Here is a 25,778-nt window from a genome sequence, read left to right on the forward strand (position 1 = left end):
CTCCACCAATAAATACTGCGTTTTAATTTCTGTCTTGGAAGCGTCCCAGTATATAAATGCCTTCTCCCACCCCCACACTTCTCCAAGTTTCCTCCTCCTTCCAGGGCTTCTCCACTCGACCGCCACTATCTTGGAATATTCAATCGTCTGATAGTTCTCAGTGCACCGCATAATTGGCCTGGCTCGTGGGCCCGTGTGTCCGTGTCTCTGAGTACTGCTGCACCCAAATTGAATGATGAGAGCTGCAGGGACTGAATCCCATGCTCTTGCAGTCAACTACATAATTCTCATTGTACTTCTCGTTGTCTTGTATCTCCTGTGGTTGTCCGTGTGACACAGAGTCTTCGCCTCGGCTCTGGCTCATGGGGAAGTGGACGGATGGTAAGTTTGTTAATAACCAATAACCACTTTGCTTTTGTGTACTTGTTGGTTGAAGGTTTTGTTAACCGCGTCCACTGCACGACAGAGCTCTATGACATCTGAGGTTCTAACAGCGATGAAGGTTTCGATATTGTGTTCCTTGTAGATTGTGACGCTGTGCGAACTTATAGGTGGATGTCATTGTTTCTGAAGATGGAGACAGCGTGTTTCTTATGTTTCTCTGAGACGTTCGTGACTGCCTACAATTCCACATGGCGTCATAATCCGGAATACCAACATCGAAAAAGGTACAAAATCACAAAAATTCATTATTGAATTTAATGTGTAATTTCCCCAAAATCCGAGGTTTTACATTGAATTATCTGGAATTGAATTTAGAGACCGTGAGTCACCCATCACGTAATTAAGGAGAGATCGTTTCTTTACCTGTATTTGGCGTATGGAATTCGAAGTATCTTGAAGTTTCATATGTAAATATAAATTGTTATTTCAAGAACAGAGTACTCTTGACAACCTGTGTTAAGAGTAGTTATTTCGCTGCTCATTCTGAGTTGGTCGAGGTCAGGAGGTCAAGCTGAATTAGAATGGAACTTTTACTGTTTCTGATGAGTTGTAAGACGGGAAAGAGGGACATTGAGACGCTCTCTGTAGCTGAGGATGTTAACAGGTGTCGTGTCTAAAGACCGGCAAGGGCTTTGATCGCGTGGCTGACAGATATGCACGCTGACATCTGCGAACTTGTAACACCATTCGGTTCTGGCCCGTTTAGTGTGTCCACGAGTTTACATTTCAGAACGAACTGGAAACTTGAACACAGTGAAAATTCTACGGAGTTAAATACGTAAAGGTTTGGAACTAGAAACTTAATAATGTATTGTATTTGCGAGTGATGGTAGCAAATAGAATAATTCCGTTCATTGAAAATGATAATCGCGGATTAAATAGGGGGAATTCATACTATCATTCAGTTTGAAATCTTCTGTCCTCTCATCTGCTAGCTGTTCGTATAGAAACGTAAATGTCAAAATGTGTAAAACTATTACGTCATCTTTCGTTTTGTGTGGGTGTGAAACTTTGTCTCTCAGATTCAGGGTGTTGAGGGCACTGTTTGGAAATAAGAGGGATGAAGTGACAAGAGACCCAAAGAAAATGCTTAATATTGAGATAACATCGTAGAAATCAGTGGTATCAGAATTTATATTGAAGGAATACGTGAATTGGGTTCATGTGACCCAAGATTGGAACGGGTTGCTGGCTCTTGTGAATCAGCCGATAACTTCAACGCAAAAAGTTAGTGGGGCTCAACAAAAGTGATTAGTAAATTTGGTCACCCTGTCGTTCCCTTTTCAGCGACTTTCACGATTCTACAGGAATCTGTCTTCAGGAAGTGCCACCGCTAATCGAATACGTCGTAAATCACTGGAAATGTGATCTCGTGATGAGTCTTCAACCAGCTCCTTGGTACAACGTATTCTTAGAGTCGAGAAGTGTTAAACTCTCGGGAATTTATTTTTTTGTTGCGAATTTTTGAGCGTCCATCGACCTTAACTCCAGCCATAATTGATTACCATCGACCTTAACTCCATTCTATTTCCTCGCAGCTTAATTCTGTCTGAATCATTTTATTTGCCTCCCGTCGAAGACTCGTTCTTCCAGAAGATTTATCTTCAGTTTTTCAAGGCTAAGCCTTGCATGCATTTATCGTATATACGTGTATATCGTACCTCAAAAACATTGATTTGAGCAGTAACTGCTTAAGATACCCAGTAGCTCCCTTAAAACGATATTTTTTAAAACATCATTAATCAAATGATTTTTGTAATCGAGACGCGTTGTGTTTTCTTTGAGGTAGGGTGCATTTAGACTGTGATCTGTTTAGATGACAGTATGACCTCGCTGTACTACTAAATCTTCCGTCTGCTTCATTGCATATTCCCTGTACGCCAGAACGTGGACATAATCTAATTCTTACCCCGTGCATGATGCGAATTTGCTGCTTTAAGTGAGGTTAAAGCCTGTCAGCTTTAAACATGTGCCTTTGTGCATGCAAATACGCACGGACCTGGTATCGTTTGCCAAACAAATTTTATGCAGATGTATTCCGACATTATTGAAGTCTTCACATTTGAACGTAGGTAGTAACCTATTATGAATAAGCTACACTGTACACTTTGAACACGCCTCTTAATTTTTTCAAACTTTATATACAGTCGAGTTTCCTCATAGAATATCATAATTTTTTTTTTGTGATTCAGTCAGTTGTGCTTTCAAGATGCTGATTAATAAACAGTTAATAGTTGCGTGAGATGAGTGTGGAACTCGGACGGAGATAAGGATGAGTCGTTCGAGGACCTTCACGTTGAAAATCCCTGAATAGTTCGATCGAATTTCGCTCGTAAAGAATGCAAAATATTTCTGACACTGCTGTTACATCCTTGTGAATTTTCGCCCACGTGACAGCTGTGAAGGGTATTGGAACATTCCATTGTATTTGTTTCTTTATTCCTATTAAATTGTTTTGTAAGTGAAACAGTCATTGCACTTTGCCTGCTCATTACCGTGCATTCACGTGGGCGTTTGAATAGTGACACTGCGCCGTTCTTGATTGCCTCTGATGAGGTTATCGCGAGGTTTTGTGCTCGGCGCGGACAGCTTGATAAAAGGCGACGGCTGTCAGACGCTTCGTCCGGGATGAGTTGAGATTCATTTGATTAAATTACATCACTCTTCAGATCTGTTCGTCGTGTAGACAGGTGAGATGTCAGGTTCTCACGGAGACGAGTACAAGAAATGGCTACTTTCTGGGATGTTACGCCGTGTGGGTGGTTAGATATTGATCGACGTTTCGGAGGAACTTGTTGCCTCCATCATCAGGTCCGTAAGTAGACAGTAAGCTCTTTTGTAACGTCTGTCAATATCAACCTGACTGCAAGGTGCAAGATTCCACAACAGCGATTTTCGTACTCGAAATATAACCTATACATGTAACGTTCGAACATGGTACGGGAGAAACCAAGCTGCATGATTAAATATGATTCAGGAAGTATCTTGTGCAAAGTGAGAAAATTCTCTGCCATACAGCACGAGTGAGTGAGATTTTTTTTTTCGCATTATGTTACCGTCTTGGACAGAAATAGTTTTTTCAGTCACCGATCTTCTATAGAATGTCTTCTCTCAAAATAGTGTCTGTAATATTTAGCAGAGAGCGTTGCCACATTTGTTCGACTTGGAAGGCTCCCTCCCGCGCTTAGCGGTTTCTGGAACCGCGTGTTCTCGGCATACTTTGCTGTTGTCTGATATGTGCGCTGGCAACGAACCCGGTACCATTATTGTTTGTTATTAAATTAAAAGACATTGTATCTGGCGCAGTGTTTAAAATTTGTTCCGGCTCGTGGAACGTACAGTGTGAAATTTATCATCGCCATCATATTGACTATAAAAGTGGAGTGTAATACTCGATAAATCCAGTTCACTCACTAAGCAATTAGTGCGCTCGTACCTCCTGTCAGCTCTGTTATCGTCGAGAAATTGCTTCTCTAAGGCAAGCTCACTTTCTTTATAGAGCAGATACGATGTCATGAAAATTTAGCTGTCATTACCAGCACGCCACCTCTCGAGAAGTATTGAGTTTCTTCCAGCATTGCTGAGATTTTATAACGCTGTTTTGTTTAAATTTATGAAATTTAAATACCATTAAGTTGTTTATCACAGAAGTCGACCATGAACATGCCATACATTGTGTACCAAATATGTTTACTACGAGAATAAGTTTGTGAAACAGGAAATTTATAGAGTTACTGTCGTTTGTCTATCGGTCATAGAAAAATCCTTGAATGTTTAAAAATGACAAACGCTTGCCGAAGTCTTGGTAATCTGCATCAGATTCAGAATTAACTGATCCGGTTATCGTTCAGTAATGTAATGAGTAAAGTTTGAGTTGGTTATGGGCACAGACTTTTCGGAGGAACATACTACATCCGTCTTCGGGGCTGAAGACGTAGGTAGTATATTCCTTTAGAATTATGGTGTCTGCGTACGACTCTTGATGTTGGTGCCCGGACGACAAAACCTCATTACTCGTAATATGATTTGAAAATGAGAATGTGATGAAGAGTTTTGTACCGTCGTCCTTAATGTTGACGATCTGTAACTTGGAAACTCCGTATCGCCGGTCTTCACCACTCGGTCGATTGTGGATTGTGGCTCATAGCCGCAGCTCAGAAAGGGATTTCAGAGGCTTTAAGCGTCTTTGTCAAGTTGGCACCTCAAATATGGTTGAATATTCGAGATGTCTAGGCACCACAAAGTGCTCGCTTAATGGGGCTGGTTTGGATCCCTTGTTTTGCCTAAAGGCCTCCAACCGCATTCTGTATAACATCATGCCCTGTTTCAAGCCAGAGTTAAGGCACTTACTAATTATATGCATTAAAAAGTCAATCGTTTGTCATTTCTGTTCGCCCCCAGCAAAGGCAGGTTCAGAGATACATAAATTGTTTGACTTAAACTCAGTACTGTGTCGCAAGTGAAAGAGATGACAGTGGGTCACCTCCTTGATGATGGCAGCAATAAGTACCTCTGAAACGCTGATCAATGTTTACCAGATTACACGGCGCAACATCCCAGAAGACGGCCATTTTCGTAGTTGTCGCCGCGAGAACTTGAAATCGCAAGCCTTGGTTTCTGCCCCTCCATATTCTTGTGTCTGTGCGTCTGATTGTGAGTCACTGGAGCTGAAATTGATCCCCCTTTTTCGAAATTTCCTTCCAACGACGCTTCTATAAACACAGTAATACCACTTCCTCACAAGCGAAGTTTTGTAACTCTGGGCAAGTGCCAGGGTTTTGGACTCGACGTGAGCTGAGCCACAATATCTTCACCAGATAAACAGCATCGTTTAATGCCCTGTAATTTATGTTCTTTCTTCATCTTTTCTGTTTGCCTTATTAATTTTATATCCCATCCTTTCTTATTCTTCCTTCTTTGTGATGATCGTCTGTTAGTTGTAATGTCTGAGTTAAAGTTCGACAGGTGATTGGCGTTCTAGCAGAAAGTCTTCGCTAATTCACTGAGTTGATCCAGATGTGGCTGAGTGCTTGGGGGGGGGGGGGTTTACTTTCCTTGACCTATACTCGCAGAGGGTGGCAACCTGAGTAGAATTTCCAAATCTGTTATTCGCACGGTGACGAAGTAAAAGTAAAAGTAAAGTTTGTCCCACTATACGCCATGTAGGCGTTTGGGGTGAGTGGAGGTATAGCTCCTCTCTTCCTTGACCTCGGCACTAGATGGGGGTGAGTGGTCAGCATCACGCCCCGGCCGGCTTTACCCCCGGGAAAGGACCCCGGTACCCATTGTAGAGGAGGCTGGGTGGGCCCCAGAGCCGGTCTGGACGCAGACGCTAGAGGAAAAATCCTCTGCCCCACGGTGACGAAGTACTCTTTGCATATATTCACAAACCTGATCGTCCAAGCTTTTCTGTAAACTGTTCTGTTGAGAGAATATGAAAATTATTATTTATTGTCATCACCATGTTTTAAATTTCGTCATTTTTATATTATTACAGAAATTATGACAACTGTGGGCCTACATTGGAAATATTTTAAGACTGATGTCTGTATAACTGGATTTGTATATTCTGATGCTTTGTAGACTTGTATTTAGGTACCATCGGTTTTCGAGAAACATAATGTCTCAGGGAATCATCCCTGAAGATGAAACAGTACGAGTCTACACGGCGTTACAACCCAGAAGGATGACTTTGTTACCCTCGCCGCTGTGACAGCCTTATACCTCAGATTCTGAGTCTTATTAAGAATTGAACGTTCTGAAATGTTGGTTCTTTATTTTCCGCGATATGGTTACATAACGCATTTCTGTTTGCATGAGTCTGCTATTAGAATATCGGGTTAAAAGAATGCTGATGTAAAGTCACGAATATCAGTGGCTTTTAATAATAACAAGGATGTGGGAGGTAAGATTTCAACGTAGTTATTTTCCAAAGATTCCAAGAAACTTGGCAAGTCTTCAGATGTCTTGGTCGCCATTTCGGAATGCTTGGGGTTTCAAGTGTAGGCCGAAACGCGAGAGGACAGCGACCTCGAAGACTAAAACGTGTTAACAGACTAGAATGCTTCATGATACACCGGGCAGTGGCCACATTTTCCTCTTGATTGTGGTCGAAGATTTTAATTTTTAATTTTTTCAATATGGTACTGATTGTATTAGAATGATGATAATATAAGTAAAACTGTGTAATCTGTCGAGAGCTTAAGACATGCAGGTATTGAGTTAGTAGGATCGTATAGAAATGTATTACCCAGCGAATGTGACTTGTATAGATACAGGAAGTCGTCATTAAACAGTTTCTTTGGTTCTCCGTTGTGGCCTCAGCAGGCCTAGTCTCTTCAGTGGCCGCCCTTGGTCTCCTGTTCCACTGCCTCATTTACTCCGCGATTCTGCCTCTGTATTCTGCTAACGTGGCGTCTCCACTTGGTTCTTTATTTAAAATTTCCCAGTTATTGCTGATTCAATCTGAAATTTATTCGAGTCTTTGCAACAAATTTTGGGCCCGTCTGTTGGATTTAATCCCAGCAGCTGTTTTTCTCTCTCTGGATCTATGTTTGGCGTCTATCATCCGGACTTAATTACAGTTTAGGAGTGTTTATAGGCCTTACTAGGCAATGTACGTTATTAATCTTACGCGTATCTGAACTTGTGAGGAAACAGTAAATTGTTTTGTTGATCTGTGCACTGTAGAAACCTTAAATATTTTTGCGTGTTTGTTATCCGCTTGGCAATTGACACGAAATTAAGGAGCTATATGCATTGCGTATTATTATACCATTACGTTTAACATTTTACATTTGAACTTCGGTTTACCAGTGAAATGACGATAATATTAATAATTAACCGCGTCATGTAGAATCTGAAAATACGCAGATTTACGGAAATTCACGAAGTGGAAATTTCTTCGTGTGTATTGCGACAGACTTGGCAAACCCCATGAATAATTTATTTGACATGTGCGTCCTCCTGATACCCACGAGCTTCAAAAGAATGCGCGCATAGAAACACGTTGTAGTTTTTTTTTCTAAAATACAAAATCCTCCATAATCCATACTTTCATTAAGCTTGTAATTCATGTGGCTTCGTTGCAAACTGTAGGTCCTCTGCACTATTAATTCTGGTGTAATTACTAGACTCGCTAACAACGGCGATAGTAGTGATGATAGGAATTTCCCTTATAACCCATGGAATTTAAAATTGTGTTTTGTGGCCAGCGGCCTTCCAGGTCTATATGACATTGGATTTCGAAAGGCGATTGCCCGTCTTACATGGTTTCCTCTTGAGACCTGTGCCTCTGCTGTGTTCATGCCCCTCAGCTATTAGCTAAATGAAGATTATGAGTTACGCTTCGGCTGATTTCCAGTCGGCGGTGTTCCTGAGCTGAAGTTTCGCTCGGTTGAACGGAGTTAAGAACGAAATGAACTCGCTCATCGAGTTGGTAGCGGGCGGTCGCTCTGGTGGGCGGGCGAAGGATTTATATTAGTGGAGGGGGGGGAAGGGGTTTGTTTTAAATTAGAAATTCTTGTTTTCTTCTTGGAGGAGGTATTTTTATATGTTAAAGATTTACTGAACACTAAAAAGTGTGTAAAATATTTATGGATATTTTATAACGATTATTATAGGCTTGAAATGTTAGTATGTACAATGTCTGTTCTGAATTAAGCTGCATACGACGTTGAACGTTACGGTGTCTTATAGGAAGTTATTTGCCACTTTGACTGGTGAGAGTCTCATCTAAATTATATTTAAAACTTAAATTCTTACCTCAGAGAAAACACAACTCGCATCCATTAGTAAGAACAGTTGGTTATTTTTTTTTTTAAATAATCGCTGTTTCATACGAAACCCATGAATACACTGGGTAGAACGCAGAGTTACTGAACGTTGAAGTGGGTGGTACATGCAAGATATCACTGTCCTTTTACACGTTGGCGAATTCACTGTAGAACTGACTGTACAAGAGGAAGTGCCATTTCAGTCTTCTGTAGAAGACCTGAATATCAGAAAATGCAGTTTTCGTCTGTCCTTAAAGAATCAGACGGAAATAATACTTCGATATTTTGTAATGTGCCAAATTTCCGGGCACGAGGTAAAGTGAGTGAATTTCGACTGTGTATGCTAGTAAGCTCTGCTCGTGATTGGCGGGATAGCTCAGTCAGTATAGTGACTAGCTATGGGTTGGACGACCGGGGTTCGAACCCCTACGGGGGCAGAGGATTTTTCCTCTAGCCTCTGCGTCCAGACCGGCTCTGGGGCCCACCCAGCCTCCTCTACGATGGGTACCGGGGTCCTTTCCCGGGGGTAAAGCCGGCCGGGGCGTGATGCTGACCACTCACCCCCATCTAGTGCCGAGGTCAAGGAAGAGAGGAGCTATACCTCCACTCACCCCAAGCGACTACATGGCGTATAGTGGGACAAACTTTACTTTACTTCACGAGCGTAAACAGCTGTTACTGTCCAAGACTTTTCTTCTTTTCTCTCTCGGAAGTATACGAGGGTCTTCCTGGTCTATTTTAATGTACTCGTACTATCCAGGAGATGTGGTTCAATAAGGTAACGATGTAATGAATGATGCAGCCTGCGTTGAAGTGGAGGTGAGAGGAAAACACAAGATGGAATGCTCCCCTGAATATCTCTTGTTGTCATGACGACCGCATCCAGTGCATAAGAAACTGACGAGTACACATGTAGAAACCAGGACACTTCCTCTGTCTGTGGCATTAGCCCAGGTGAGGGCAGGAACGTACCGACTCTTATTTGTGGCTTGAGTACATGTGTTAAGGGAAATACTCTGCTCTGTATTGTCGCCGAGACAGTTTGGTCTGTTTGTGGGGTGGCAACATATTGAACTCTGACCTAGGCAGAACGCAGTGTAGTTATGAATAACTGCGAAAGCGCTTTAAAAATGGTACGAATAGCGCGATTCATGTTTCACGGTCAAAATAGACGCTTTACCGCCTTCGTATCTTATCGAAAGTTATCAAGCAAGTTGGATCAGTGGTGACGCGTGTGAAGGTATTAGGGGTTTTTCTTGTGATTTAACGTTTTCGTGGATGTACTCAGTCTGTACGAATGCCAAAGTATTGAATGAAATTAGGTCACAAATGTTCCCTTCCATGTTTGCCTATGTTACCATTTCATTAGCATCAACACCAAAGTCGTTATCTCCTTCGGCATATTTCTTCGGCGCTGAACAAGTCTTAAGTTTGATACACACCATTAAATTCCGTAAGAATAAATAATTTGAAATAGGGGGGTACTAAAATCCCTGCATAAAAACCAACTTACGTGATTCCTTAAGCTGAAATTTAACTGGTCCATGTTGCATTATTGCTCAAACTGAGGGGGAGGGGGGTGTCTGAAAAACACAGGTGGAACTCTTGCCAAAATACACAGATATGACTGCTACTTCTCACAGGAGAAATGAGGCGTTTTTAGATCGTCGCGGTGGGATGTGGAGAGAGAGAGGGCGGTAGTTGGTTAGTTGGTGTCGTTGACGACTCTGAGGTCCACCTAGTCTGTGAGAATCTCGGCCGGAAGAAGGGATCTGTTTTGAAGTGTAGAATTATTCCCGATTTACCACCCTCCCGTCCTCGTCTTTGCCTTACCTGCATCCAGCCATGGCTGCCAGTGGAGAAACTGGTAACATTATTACCACATACGTAATCCTCATAGTTCTTCTCTTTGCCTTGTGGATACTGTATGCTGGACTATTATAAAACGTGCGTATGCACATCATGGACGGTAAGTCTTTGTAATCAGAGATAGAATATGTCATTGTGATGTTTCGTAGTGGATTCAGAATACGTTAAAACCGATGAAATTAGTGTTTTTATGCTATTTAGTTCTTCTGGGCGTTGACGCCGCATAGACTCATGGGTAGATACCAGCGTTTCGGATAAACTGTCTCCATCTTCAGGGAGTAAGATTCTCCGAAATGTTAATATCTAACTACTAGTCTACACAGCGCAATAACCCAGAAGACGGATATCTTCATACTCACCGCATGTATCTCTTATCTGAGGTTTGTAGTTTGTGCAATAACTTATTGTCACTGGCTTTGATAAAGAATTCAGTTGTAGAATCTTCTGGTTTCTGGGTTGTGGCATTTCAGACTGCATCTGTATCGGCATTGTTTGTTTTCGTCTGCCAGGATTTGAAGTTAGTCGGCATCCCCTAATAATGCCCATTGAAGATTCTTTAGTGCTTGCTGTTAATCGATCTTCTGCAGCTTCTTATCGATGAGTCGATTATTTTTTCTTGTCTCACAAAATCATAGACAACTGTACTGTCAAGTACGTGGGTTATAGAATGTTTCAATTTTTGAAAGAGGAATTATTTCAAGTTAGTTAGCTTTTAAAATTGTAAGTAGAAGTATGTAAAGAAGATATCCGTCTTCTGGGTTATTGCGCTGTGTAGTCTGGTCGATGTTTACCAACGTTTCAGAGGTCATACTGCCTCCGTCATCAGGGCGATGAGTATGAAGATTTCTGTCTTCTGGGTTGTTGCGCTGTGTAGTCTGGTCGATGTTAACCAACGTTTCAGAGGTCATACTGCCTCCGTCATCAGGGCGATCGCCCTGATGACGGAGGCAGTATGACCTCTGAAACGTTGGTTAACATCGACCAGACTACACAGCGCAATAACCCAGAAGACGGATATCTTCATACTCACCGCTGTGAGAACCTCAAGTCTTACATAGAAGTATGTACTTTAATTACTTTTTGAGATTATCGAATTAGAAGCGGTTGTTAACAAGTTAATTAATAACTTAATATAAGGATTTTAGAATGGTTTGGACTGTTACAGAATACTTTCCTTGTTCGTATTGTGGGTAGTAACGCCGTGTGAACTTGGAGGTTGATACCAGCGTTTCTCTGGGACTTACTGCCCCGATGTTAAGGGTATATTCTTACAACTCCACACGTAATCTCTTCACTACTGCGCCATGAGAACGTCAAGTCATGTTAGAAAATATTGCCGAATGCGTCATCGTGAAATATCCGATACGGAGTTGACACTTTTTTTTTTGTAGTTGATCTGAGATAAGTAAGTTATGGTTATGCAGATTGGATTCAACAGGCTAAATATTACGAACTTTCTTGTTAACGATGTTGAGTATTTGGGCTTAAGATGAAGGCTTTTATTTGTGTTGGTTGACTCACCTTTGATACCTCCTGTTCGGGAGGACTTTCAGAAGGGACAGGCACTTCTGTCCTGATTCGTATATTCGACGGTACCTGGGTTCAAATCTTTACCCGGAGACCGGCTGTCCTGACTTGTTTTCGTGTCTTTCTCGATTACTCTGGGCAAATGCCAGGTTGATACCTTAAATTAGGCCACACGTTCTCTTTCGTTATCCTACCATATAGTGTCGTTAAATAACCCCCCAAAAAAACTTTAATAACATACAATATTTTTTTCTGGTTCTGAGCGTTATGGGTGGTTTGTTTTAGAGTGTTTAAGTCATGGGCTAAATTTGACTTACACTCGGCACTCAGGAAATAGGTCACGTGGTAAGTATGCATTGTGTTCCCGTCTAAACCCGGGCCCCAGCGGTTATTTTTTAACGTGTGACGGTTGATGGATGAGTCAGAGAGCCTTCTGCACAGTTTTTGGCCTCTTATGCGACTCTGCTATGTAGCGGAAGACATAGATAATAATTATGACTTATTCGTCTATAGGATTTCTTTCACCATTCAAAGGGATAACTTCTGTAGAGATATAACCCACTCACAATGAATATTCATGAGTTTATACTGTACGGTCAGTACGAAGTTGATTTAAACAGTAAAATCGCCTATGGAATCTGTCTCAGAAACGTTACACATCGAATGCTTGAACAAAAAAAAAAAATTCTCGTCTTGGACTACCTGTGATTTTGACTGATTTTAATGAAATTGCTATAGACCATGAAGATGATCTTCTGAGATGTTGCACCGTGTAGTCTGGTAGAAACTTACCGATGTTTCAGAGATGCTTACTGATTGCTTTATCAGGGCGGTGAGCGCAGAACAAAATTGTACGAATCTGCGAACGTAATCGTAGAATCGCCTCAAGATAGTGAGATTTCAGGGAAATTGCCCTGGTGATGGAGGCACTTAGCACCTCTGAAACGTCGGCAAATTTCTACGAGACATCCCACAAGACAATAATGTTGATACTTGCCGCCTTAAGAATCTGAAATCCCGTCTATTTAATATTACTTATAATGTTGAGAATTTGTTAAATTTGCATGAAACAAAGGGAAGGTCCTCCGATTTTGTCGGGATGAGCCTTGGGTTTGCTTCCTTTATTGCGGAGAGAGAGATCCTCGACCTTTTGGCATCTGGAGCCACGTTAACCCTTGCTTATCGACTCCCAGGCCGCCCTGTTGAAATGCCAGTGTATTGAAGCTTCTTCAGGTTACATGAAACATAGGACATTTGTTCGTTTGCAGAAGGAGGACTCTCGGGAGGTAGTTACTTTCATCGATCGATGGAAATGTCGAATCACATAAAAACATCTTTCTTAGGAGAATCTGGCAATTAAGATGGCGTTTATGTGGTTTTTTTGCAAGACAAAGAGGAATTGGGACGCCTTGTCATGAATGAGTTGGCATTGGACACTATAATGTCGGAAATAGTGCTTCGAAGATGAGACGCATGTCAGATATCTATAAACAGGAATCTAGATGCCAGGCACGAAAATAGTTAAACAAATAAACTCGTGGATTGCTTTGTTCTGTCTGACAGGCGCTTATTATTATTAATGCTAGAAAGGCATACGTGCAAAACAGATTTCTTATTTCAATTCTTTTAAGCGCCACATTTTTGCTGCAGAGTGGTAAGAAATTATGTTGACTCGGCTGCAAGTGGTATGTCAGGGCAGAGGGTGCCTTATACTTCCCCTTTTATTAAATAATTGTAGTGGTGATAATGGTAATGATAACATTAATACATAAACACGTGAACGAATAAACAGGGAAATGAAATAGATTGTCAAACAGTTCGCCAGTTTTTCACATTTTGAAAATACGCAACAGTTAAGAATTTCTTCATATTAATTGTTAATCATCTTTAAGTTTTAAATTAAACTGGGGCGGGGGTCAGAAGTTCTAAATATAAATGATTCTGCTTTTTACATTATTTCCTTTATGATAGTGTTAACTTACCCAGAGACATTATGGGAAATCTCGGTGTAGCTAGCTCGACTCGGAATTTGCGAAAGGGACATCCCGGATTAGAAGCCTGCAAAGCGATCCATAGCTGCGTTATCACATGCATGCACGCTGAAGGTAGAGGCAAGGCCAACGTAAGGTTGGTTCCCTGGCACTCGTGAATTCTTGCGAAACGCACGCACGTGTAAAACAAGCAGAGATGAACAGCTAGGGGTAATCATCATTATGTCTGACGTCACACGTTTCGTTTTGTGGTATTTTGTGTTGTCACGTCGCGTTGTCTGGTAGGTGATTACCAGTGATTCAGTCAACCCGAGCTTTCACCAAACCACAGTCAAAGAACTGCATTTCCCAGTCCTCAAAATGGATCCGTTCGACTTAAAACAGTGATCGTTGCTTCTAGTCCCGGGTTAAAATCTCTGACTAGGAGTTGACTATCCTGGCTGATTTTACTCGTGATTTTCTTCAGTTCCTTCAGGCAAATACTGGGATCGAATCTTGAATTAGAACACGGCTATTACATCCAATTCAGTATTCTATCATTTGACTGTCTCTGGTCTGAGCTACTGACAACGTATTTCAATAAACCATAAATAATATACTAGTAGAACGTCCTCTTCCGTAGAATTTGCTAAGGACTTTCATAATGTCTGTGAAGCGAGTCACTAAAGATGTAAGGAGACAGGCTACTTATTAATCAAAGAATTCTAATTGTGCAGATTATGAAATAGATACGGTTTAAGAAATATTATCGCAACCAATTTATTAATTTAGAGGACGTGAACCATATTCACCTGCGTGAGATCTGAAGTTGCTTTTATATTCCTCCTTCCTCTTTGGATCTACGTGCCGTGTAGATTAAGTAGGTTAATATATTTATCCTGCGTTTGAAGACCACTTTAAAGCTCTGTTTGTTATTTTAACGTCAATGTGAAGGCATAATGGTGTTTCTTGTACTGCCCAGTAAGTTATTTCGGTACATGAATAGTATGCCAACAGTCATAATCTCGTCATAAGATGTCGAGTCTGGCTTGTGGTGATGTTCAAGGAGAGTTAGCGCTTTGAAGTAGGGATGTCGGGACAGAGTAAGACGTGAATTGTATGTGCTGAAGTCTGACGCAACAAAAATAACTTCCATCTACGTCAAGTCTCCGAAAGTTAGTAATGCCACACGCGACGCGGCGTCATAGATGTTTTCTCTACAAATGCGGTTCAAACATTTCGTCTCAACAAAAATGCTACTTTATTCTGTTTTTGTGTGTCCAGTAAGTTGTAGTATTTGCCCATTTGAAGAATCGCTTTGTGGCTCGGCAGGAACAAGCAGACGCCTGTGCCATATGTTACCACACATAGCAGCTGTAAGGTACGTGTGTTAATATACACGCTGTTTGATCTGATATATTTGCATTTTCGTTCAGGTTTCTACATTCTAAAAACGCTGCATATTCTTAGTAGAATTGACGTCGAAGGATTTTATTAGAAAACGTTTCAAAGTCTTATCGTCACTAAAGGGATGATACTACAAGGTCACTGGTTTGAATACTGACTAGTACATAGCTGTTTGTATAAGTTTTCTTTGCCGTCATATTAATGGCACGGTGACAAGCGAGTGAACCGAAACACAGGAAAAACTTCTTCAAGGTCATTTATCTTCCAGAATAAAGTGCACGTTTGAACAAGATATGCTGGCGTGCTGAAATAGGACCCTTATCTTTAAGCGTGTTTTATAAAATCAGTTGCTGAAAATGGCATGGTTTACGTTGTACTCTTGAAAAAAATACACGTGCAGAAATATTGGTAAATACCTACAAATTTTCACGGCGATCATCGACGTTTAAGTAGCTATGGCTTTAATACTGAAGAGTAAATTTGCTATTTGAGAGTTGGAAATATGTTATTTGGTCTGGATTCACAAGTCGTGCTACATGTTTATATAAAGTTAGGTCGAATTAGATGTTGACGAGCACGATTCGTGAGATACAGATGCCTTGGTAATGGACATCCCTGCATTCTCGTGTTTATTGAACAAGCAAACTGCTGTCATTCGCTCGCCTGTGTGGCCTGTTTCAAGATGGTTGTTACGGATTTGGACACGTGCCATGATATAAATAAGATATAATCAACATTGAATTCAACTAAGGAGAAAATTGCATAATAAGGCGTTCGTGGCGTGTGCTGCGATCAAGTCAAGAATGATGAGATGGACGGGACATGTAGAACGTAATGGAGAGATATTAAATGCGTGTATAATTCTACTCGGCGAATCTGAAGGAAATAGACCGCTCTGAAAACATAGGAGTGGTACCTTTGTACTGATAGTTTAAATAAATAATTTAATTCATTTAGACTGGCATAAGGAGAAAAATGTGTAGAAAATTTATTGAGTTGAATTAATATCTAATATATGTATAACCACAATTAACGATAAAATAATAATAATAATTCTAACCGAGTGTTTCTTAGGTTCCTGTGGAATCATTTCAAGGTGATTGTACATTTCGCTGACTTAGTTCGAAAACTAAATTATTGGTTCAGATCGCTGTAGGCTCCGTAGATAGTGTCCACACGTTTCTGTGTTGTCGTGTATTGTCGTCTGAACAATAACGTCGTAAGGTCACTTAATTTACCGTCTCAGTATAGGATTTATAAAGCTTCTATGTTTAGGATTTGGATTAGGATACAGCGTCACGAAGTTCCAGATTGCACTGTTCGCTCCGGCTCTTTTTAAGGCTTCGACCGGGATGTTCTTTTGTTAAATCTTATTTGGTACCGCCTGATTCGACTTCTAATGGTTAAGTGAAGTGTTTTCTTCGCGGTACGGTCTGGATTCGTAAATAATATTCAGACGAGCTTCGGCTTCAAAGGGTCAACCAGCTGATTTTCGTAATGGTGAGGTGTAGTGTTTTCTTCGCGGTACGGACTGAATTCATAAATAATATTCAGACGATCTTCGGCTTCAAAGGGTTAAAGAATGTGCAATCGTGTGTACCTATTTACAGGAAAGCGTAGGAAGTTTTAGTATAAAACGTCATTAAAATACAATACAGCCTCGTGAGGAAGGACGGAATTCCGCCTTTCCATGTGAGTGGATATGCTTTGAAGTGACTCAGTATTCGTGTTCTTTCTGTGGAGAAATTATTTGCTCGTAATTTGAAGAGCTGTTCGAATATAAAGCGTTGTGTGCGTTTTGAAATGAAAGGCGGATTTAAATGGATGAATTTGTGTGATTAACATAGTTGAGCTTGCAAAATGAAGGAGGTTGAGATGCGTGGAACTTGAAGTAGGCGTGCCCTAAGGGGGGGGGGGGGAGACATTCCTCGCAAAATTTATGGAAATGCCGCCGATATAAATCACTTGAGAGTCGTAAGTGTTGATGGAAGGAATGATAAACGTTATTTAACCAAGTTGGCTGTTAGGATGTAACGTGGATCAGACTTATTCGTGGCAGGTTAGAGTGACGTGCTTTCGTAATGACGGCGAAGCTTCGGGTCTTGCGCGAAGAGCCGAATTACCTCGTAGGTTAAGTGGTGTATCATTTCAGGGGTTGCTTATTTAGTCATCATTTAGTGAAGATATGTGATTAAGTGGATAAATGTTAATCCTTTGCGTGAAATGATAAATTCGATTGTAATGAAATTCGAAAATAAGAACAGAAATTTAAATGTACTTTACAACTTTTAGTTTTATTCCTCGAGTAAGTCTACCAAATTTCGTGGAAAGTCGTTGAACTGTGCGAATATCCAACTGGTCGATCGGATAATAGACAGGGGATTCATTTGTGCATTAGCAAACATCGCCCGAATGTCAAACATAAATTCATCCACGAAGTACGTAGTTGCTTTTCGTAACACAATGTGTTTACGATTCTTTGATATTTTATATATTCCAATTTTAAGATGCAGTTACCTTTTAAAATTCAGTATCTCTGCATTTTGCCCACAGGGTGTATTTATGGTTTAGTATGTTTGTTAAAATAAGTGGCGATCCCTTCTTTAAACACCGTTGACCGGTTGGAGTTTGTAATTTAGAAGTGTCGTATTTTCTTTGAGGCACAGTCATAATGTTTAAATATTATTTAAATGAGCTTCGTTTCGTTTCGTATTGCTGCAGATGTTTGCAGGCTGTATTCCAAGTGCGTAGGAATGATTGAAGCCTTCCTCTCGTTAACTGTAATAAGACCATAGAGCCAGGTTCAACTTTTGACGTTCATGTCAGATTGATTTGCCAAGATACTTCTGAAACTAGGTTTGTGACAAACATGTGTCAGAAGCAACCAGACATGGCGGCAGACCTGTCAGAGTTCGTCTCAACGGATGGCATTCTATCCAGTCCGATGTTCCTAATTCCATCAATCTTCCTGAGCAGATAAAATAAATGTCTTTGAATGTGCCGTGGCGCACTGGTGCACCTTCACAGAACTGTATACTGCAATTTGCGAACTGGTAGTCGGGAATCAGCGAAACATAAATTATTCGGTAGTGATTTTAACTGCAGATAAAATATGGGTCATTGTCTTCTGGGTTGTTGCACGATATAGTCTGCAAGGTCGTTCAGCGCTGAGAAAAGACACGTTTCAGTAATGAGTTATACCTTCCTCCGAAATCATGGTGTCTCTTGCCTGCATATAATGACTCGACAATCGGCAGACATGCAGGAAAAATACTAATTTTGCTAAAATGTGTCGATACATTCCAATTTTGGTTAAATTCGGAGATCAAGAACGGATCCTTTGAATGAATTGATGCATTTTCTTTCCGCGCAGAAGTGACCTGCTGGAGAATCAGCAGGTACGTGGGTTAGGTTAGGGTAGGATATGATAGGATAGGCTAGGTTGGGTTCGGTGAAAAAAATTTCTCAATAATTTTGAAAAATTACAAAAAAAAAATTCATAAAACTAAAGAAATTAAAAATTTAAAATAATTTGAAATTTGGAAAAATTAAACTAAAAATATTCGACGACTTTCAAAATTACATAGTTTTTTCAGATTTTTTGAAAAAAGAACGGAAATTTTCCAGAATTAGCAAAATGTCGCAGAAAAGTTAAAGATTTTCGACAATTGGACTAGAAATTATTTTACTTCATACTGTTGTGGCCCCCTGGATCCTGTTCGTCGCCATTGCACAGTCACTTCGTTCTTGTATTCCGCTTCTAGTAATTACTTTTCGTTACACCTGTACTAAACCTACGTTTAGCGTCCATTGGGTGTTTCTAGTGAACATTTTAAAATGATGCAAATTTTCTTTCTTCTGGAATAAAGCGGCCGGAACGTGAAGCTAACCACTTACCTTTATGAGGTGCTGAAGTTAAGAACCAACTCATGTGTTTGCAAGCGGCGGTGCTTAGTTGAACATCAGGGATTCAGGGACAGCTTTGCCTTAAACTGAAGGAGATTTCAGCATGATGTTTCCATTTGTGCAGAGGAGCCAGCAATTACGCGAACTATCGTCTGGCATGATTTCCGCCGTAAAGTTTCTCGGTTTCTCCAGAGAAAAGTTTCTACACGTTCCGATTTGTGTTTTAGTGGGCTTTGCCGGTGTTAGATAAGACAAAAGTCATTCATCTGTTTGCAGTTTCTTTTAATGAACCGTGAGTTCTGGCTATATTTCAAATTGTTTATTGCGTGCCGGTGTTAGAAAGTTTCTGACACTTCGTGTTCGTGTTGGTAATCTATTTCTCTAAATATATTTTGTGTTTTTGAGGCGCCTCTATGAAAACATTTGGATATATCTACGTCTGTTCTCCAGAGAGACTTTACAGCCAGATAGGATTAATTATTCATGAAGCATGCTCCGTGCAGTTTTTTTTTTAAGTGCCCGGCATTCTGTCTACGTGTGTATCACACGAAAGTCGAGTGAAAGTTTCAGTGCGAATTTTAAATGCTGATATCCAACCAACGATTTTCTCATATATAAATTTATGAAACACGAAGTAGAGATAACTTTTGAAAAGTTATTATTGTTTTTGTTTAGCAGTAGGCCGTGTGGAGAAGAATGGAGCCTCTGATAATTTTGTTTTCTAACTTAAGTCTTTAAAACTCAGTTGCAACTGTATGCGCCATCTTCTTTAAAAATCAGTAACCTAATTCTGAAAGTTTCCGGCAAGTATATTCGTATGATTCTCAGGATAAACAGGGATTATTTCCATACACAGCAGCTTCGTGGGGGGTCGAACCATGTTATTAGTAATCAGCGAGCAGAAACTTGTGCTGTGGAGCTATTGACTGATGTTCTTTGCGCAAACTGTGTCCATCTCCAAAGAAGATTTCGGAGAACGACACAGTTTCCTAGTGTTTGAAATCCATCTAAACGTATATGAAGTTTCGTAGTATTAGAATAGGCAGTGTTCTGATGGAAACAAAGGTAAGTAGATGGCTGTCTTGTAGGTTGTTACGCCGTGTAGTCTGGTAGAAGTTCACCTACTTTTCAGATGTGCATCCTGCACAAACCACGACGCTGAAAATCATATAACAACGTCATCGTGGAAACGTTCATAATAATTTAAGCATTCCACAAACATATTGTCATATAAAGATTTTCCTGTGATGTCAAAAGTGTCTTAACATCTTTACCATGACAAATGTAATAAATTTTACGTAACAAAAATTTATACTCGAAAACATTATTTAATAAGGTCTAAAATAATTGTTTTATCAGTGAGACTTGGAAACATCGTGTCCAGTATCATAAGCTGGTCCACAGTTTGATGTCAGTTTGAAGCATGTGTGTGTGTCGGGGGGAGGGGGTTGATTCGGTGTAGTCGCGCCTAACAATTGCATATTGTTTATGCATTGATACCCTATTGGCTAGAAACTCTAATGGACAAGTTATAACATGATTATCGATGTAATAATGACGGGGAACTGCTTTGTGGAAGCGAATTAGTCCCCTAGCTGATCTACACGGTTAATGGACGATCTGACATTCATGGCGGCACAGTGACGAGGTCAAATAATTTTCATTAACTTTATAGTTAGCCAAAGAACACTTCTTGCTCATGATTCTCGAGTATGAAACTTTTTATTCTTATTAATCTTGTCTTCCTAGTTTTTGCAGTGTTTAGAATCTACAGGGGTCCGTAGACTTGGCTCGTTCAGGACCGTATTTCTTTTAGAATAGCGACTGAAATTTGTTACAAGCAGTTGTACAGCCAGGGATTAATGAATGACGCACATTCCTCTGGCATCAGCTTCGTTAAGAAAACACTTGCGTGGAGCACCACACTGAAATTCTTCTGACTGTTTTGCTTTCGTAGTAATAATAACAGTGAATAGTGCATGATAACAAAAACATGGTATTTTTTTACCGGGAACATTGAGTCCACTGTCGCAAGGAATAAAGGGATTCTGACTCCTGTGCTAATTCGCGTTCGAGCCCAAGACTCTCCCCTGTCAGATTAATCGAATCCTATGTACGTACGTTAATATAAGTTTACGAAAATAAGTTTTGTGGCAGAAAAATCATTACAGAAAGAGAGCAGCGTTTATGAGCTCTTCCCGGAGCTCCATGTTTTTTTTAGACTGTTGTCTGGAATCGTCTGGAAGCGTGGACGATTGAAGATAAGTGAAGGCGAGGGAAAATAACCGGGCAGTCGGCACGATTTCGTACCGTTCCTCGTTGGTTACTGTCAGGGAGTGACAGACAAATTATGACATCCCTACTGCACGTCAGATCATGATGGCGGACGTGGAAGGAAGCAACCCAAGTTCGGTCGTAACAAACTGCAACTGCAAACTATTTTTACCAGATATTTAAGCTTTCCATCTCCCTCGGGACCCTGTAAAGGCGAGCACCTGAAACATGGGCAACGTCTGACTGCATGAACTTCGAACATCTGGCGTCATTATGTTCCCGTATGCCTCGATGGCGTCGCTCGTACACCCACATTCCCAGCAGTAATGAAAGAGTGCATTTCCTACTGCAAAGAAAATTCATTGCGTCTCCATAGCAACGATCTGTTCGGTGTTGCTATTTAAGGAAATAATCGCTGTTTATTCGGAGAATTATACGAACCTTATAAATCTATTGTGTTGTCATGATGCGCTGTTATTGACTGTTAAAGCAGGTGGTGCATAGCACATCGCTACTTTTTTTTAATTAGTGTTCTGTCTGACGACAGGTCCATATGAACAGGATCCTTCCATCCTTTTCTCGGATTGGGACCTGTTCATATACGTTCTTGGCAGATGATCCAGAAGTGGTTTGCCATTGCCTTCTTCTGTGTGTGAATGGAGTAATTGTTGGGATGCCACGGAGGAAAACTCCGTGTTGCCTAGACCACGGCCTTGCCCAACACAAGTTATAAATCTGAGCACCACATAGACTACATAAAACAATTTTTACCAATTCTCGTCTCATTGACGCTGAATGAACTCTGCAGGTCACACAGCGCTCTATACAGAGCTCTGACCGGAATCCAAGAAACACCCATAAAATTTTGCAAAACTCAAGCCTCACACTCACCATTAGTGTTTCATCAGACACTGCATGTCTACCACAGATCAAATTAAGATGTCGTCATATGCTGGCTGGCTGTCAGTAAGAAGCTGCTGACATAACTGAGCACGTGCTTAGTCGTAACAGAACGAGGGGCAACCAACGAACCCGCGCCCCCACAAGACAGCGACGCAATTTACATCACAAAGACTTTCGTACTTCCTGGCAATTAGAATGATGCTATTGTGTGAGATCGGTTGCTACCCGCGTCATTTATCTAAGCCCGTTTCAAAGCGATAGCATTTCCATTCAGCTTTTAACAGAGGATTGTGTATGTGAGTAAACAGTGCAGCTTTTCCTATGGGGAATAATTACTTTGTCATCCCACTGTCCTGTCTTGTATAACCCATGGGACGGTTTGAATTATAAGCCCTGTGCATGCGTTGAATCATAATGGAAGTTTCTGTGGGGGTGTGACGTGTTGGCGTATGTAAGATCATTTTATTTTGTAACATTTAAATTAATCTTATCACAGCTTTGTTTTGGTACGATATATTGCCCTACTATTAAAATATTAAGCTCTTTGTAGATGAGTTATAAACATCGCCCTGATGATGGAGGCAGCAAGAACCTTCTGAAACGTCTGTAAATTTCTACAGGATTACAAGAAAAGAGAAAATTAAGAATGCAAATTCTCATATGTAAAATAGGTCTTTATGAAATATGTCGTTGCTCCCAGCAGAAACTCGTCTGGCTGAAGGAATTCTGATCTATTAAACGTAGAGTGGTGTGTGGTACACGTGTTGTGTGTGCGCGGACTGACGGTATCGGAAATGTTCGAGAAACTAATTTTACCCCTAAAACATTAACGAGGAAAAGGCCTTCAAAATTCCTCTTCCTTGATTATGTTTTGGTGTGTAGACAGCAGATGCACCAGAGGTCAATATTGTGCTCGTCTCTTAAACCGATAAATTAATCACTTCAATGCCTACGCTTCATGAATGCTGAAACCATTACCGCCTCTTGTGGCAGAACTCTGAAGCTGTAAACAAAGGGGAATGGGTGGGGAAGGAGCTGCTGGCAGCAGAAAAAGATTGGATATTTGAGTGGTGTGGGGGAATCCTGTAAAGTTTTATTTGATCTGCAGCTCAAAGGATTTCAGAGGAAGGGGAAGGAGAGGTTGAGGCAGCTCTTCCAAATTGAGGCGTTATTTGAAAACCACTTCCACCGAGAGACTCCTTTTGATAGCTTTGTTGCATTTCTTCAGCATGTGATTAACATCATTGGGTTCAGTAAGCTTGTGTCATCAGGGCGAACTGACCCTCCTGGGACGATGACTGTCTTCTGGGATGTTGTACCGTGCAATCTGGTAGAAACTGGCCGACGTTTCAGAGGTGCTTACTGCCTATGTTATCAAGACGATGATAGAGGCGGTAAACAACTCTGAAACGTCGGTCAGTTTCTACCAGACTGCACGGTCATCGTCAAACTCGCCGCCGTTGGAACGTGAGATCTTACCTCATTCATTTTGTGTGTGTGTGCAACCGAATGTTGGAATTAAGGCCGAATTGAGCCAGAATGAATCTTCGTGGAATGATTCAACAAATTATCTTCTTGGTTATAACACCAGAAAGACTAGACCGCAACCTAAATTTTTACCGCCGTAAAAGCCTCAGAGCCACGGTTGTCTAGCGGTTAGAACGCTGGCCTTGTAATCCTGGGGTCTCGGGTTCGATTCCCGGCGGTGCCCGAATTTATAACTTGTGTTGGGCAAGGCCGTGGTCTAGGCAACACGGAGTTTTCCTCCGTGGCATCCCAACAATTACTCCATTCACACACAGAAGAAGGCAATGGCAAACCACTTCTGGATCATCTGCCAAGAACGTATATGAACAGGTCCCAGTCCGAGAAAAGGGTGGAAGGATCCTGTTCATATGGACCTGTCCTCAGACAGAACACTAAATAATAATAATAATAACTGAAATTTGTCCATTGAGTGTATTTATGGCGTTCGTATGATTTTCGTAATAAACAGACATTATTTCCTTGTGCAATAATTTTTCGTCTTTGGCAATGGGGCTGAATTTTTAAGTATTATTTTTTGATAACTTTCGTGTTTCAAAGGGTTAAATTATTTTTTTTTTGCCAGTTGATAGGAAGAGTGAAGTAATTTTCGTACTAAAGGTCTATGTACTGTGGAATTTGGGTAGTCGATTAATGATTAATTCTTAGAAACCTCGACTCCCACTTTAACAAAACACACTTCTGTTTCGCACGTCAGAGAGAAACGCATTAAACGTGTCTTTAGAAGCTTGAATACGGTTCTCACATTTCCATTAAAGCACGCAGCTAAGTGCTGAATCAACACCCAAAAGCCATACCCAGGAATCCCGGGTTCCGTTTCGCATTGTGTGTATTCACCCTCATAAATGCCCTTCAGAGCTCAATAAAAGACGGCTTCGTGAGGAAATACACTCAGGGTAATGTATAAGGTGGGATTTATGTGACTATGAAAGGACTATACAGGGTGTGTGTAACACAACATTGTTCACATCTGCTCTGGTTCTGCGCAACAGGAATGCGCAGTGGCCTAGCAACGAAGGAGAATTTGACTGAGGTGTCACGGGCGAAGTTTGTAGATTCTATTGCACGTGGGTGGACCCGGTCCAGATTCTGTTTCTAAACACTAGTGTGTGACTGATGTTCGGTTGCATTTTAAATTGTACACTATCCTCTGTCTTCCAGGTGTCATGACCTGGCCCCGTATGCTTTGGGGTTGAAATTACTCCTTAGGGTTGTTTGTTATACAAGTCTTTTATCAACTCCAATATCCGATATGTCACGTTGCGATAAAGAATCGTTGATCGTTGATTTCCAGCATTAGGAACAAGTAACCCCGAGGAAAATCCTTTTTGAAACCCCTTTCTGAGCGATGTGTATGAGATTTTGATATCGTTCTTCCACGAACAACTGTGTAATTTATCGGGATACGTGGTGTCATTAAAGTACTACTGTCTCTTCTTCTCACTCCCAAAGAAATCGAAATAAAGTGCCACCTTATCATATAAAGAGTCATTTCGCCTTCCTTTGTCTATAGCAGTCTGAACGTATAATACGAACACGCCTTCAGCTAACCAGCATTGAGATACAGTTTCGCAAAAACGTCTCGTATAATAATGCCTTTACGCGAACGCATGCAAAATACCTTACGTTAGATTTCAGGTTCTCAAAGCGAGGGATATGAAGATGACTGTCGTAACAGATGTGCTGCGTGATCTGGTAGAAATTACCGAAGTTCCATAGGTGTTTGCTGTTTCCTCATGTTGGCAGCGGGGTCCTCTGAAATTTCAGTCAGTTTCTACCAGATTACCACATTTCAACAGGCAGTCAGTGCCTTAACATATACAACACAACAGCTGACACTCTCTCGATGAACTGTCCATATGAACAGGATCCTTCCATCCTTTTCTCGGACTGGGACCTGTTCATATACGTTCTTGGCAGATGATCCAGAAGTGGTTTGCCATTGCCTTCTTCTGTGTGTGAATGGAGTAATTGTTGGGATGCCACGGAGGAAAACTCCGTGTTGCCTAGACCACGGCCTTGCCCAACACAAGTTATAAATTCGGGCACCGCCGGGAATCGAACCCGAGACCCCAGGATTACAAGGCCAGCGTTCTAATCGCTAGACCACCGTAGGTTGCTGATGCTAACAGTACGGAGGAACAATGACGAGGTCGCT

General features: G+C 41.0%; 1 protein-coding gene across 5 annotated transcripts in view; it reads left to right on the plus strand.

The window, feature by feature from the left end:
• Nucleotides 1–25,778, plus strand: part of LOC110831763 (ligand of Numb protein X 2) — a 156,707-nt gene that overhangs the window by 12,517 nt on the left and 118,412 nt on the right. Inside the window, exon 1 of one of the 5 annotated variants that reach the window (XM_087355961.1) lies at nucleotides 203–381. The exons of 2 other annotated variants lie outside the window; for them this stretch is intronic. The gene's annotated coding sequence lies outside the window, so the exon portion shown is untranslated. Of the gene's footprint in view, nucleotides 1–202; nucleotides 382–9,908; nucleotides 10,189–25,778 lie in introns of those variants that run through there. 2 more of the 5 variants (XM_087355958.1, XM_087355959.1) reach the window with 2 other exon arrangements.

This window comes from Zootermopsis nevadensis, unplaced genomic scaffold (genome assembly GCF_977971745.1).
Source record: "Zootermopsis nevadensis isolate Lab colony 2312 unplaced genomic scaffold, Znev_1.0 Znev_ptg000025l, whole genome shotgun sequence".
NCBI classification, from domain to species: domain Eukaryota; kingdom Metazoa; phylum Arthropoda; class Insecta; order Blattodea; family Termopsidae; genus Zootermopsis; species Zootermopsis nevadensis.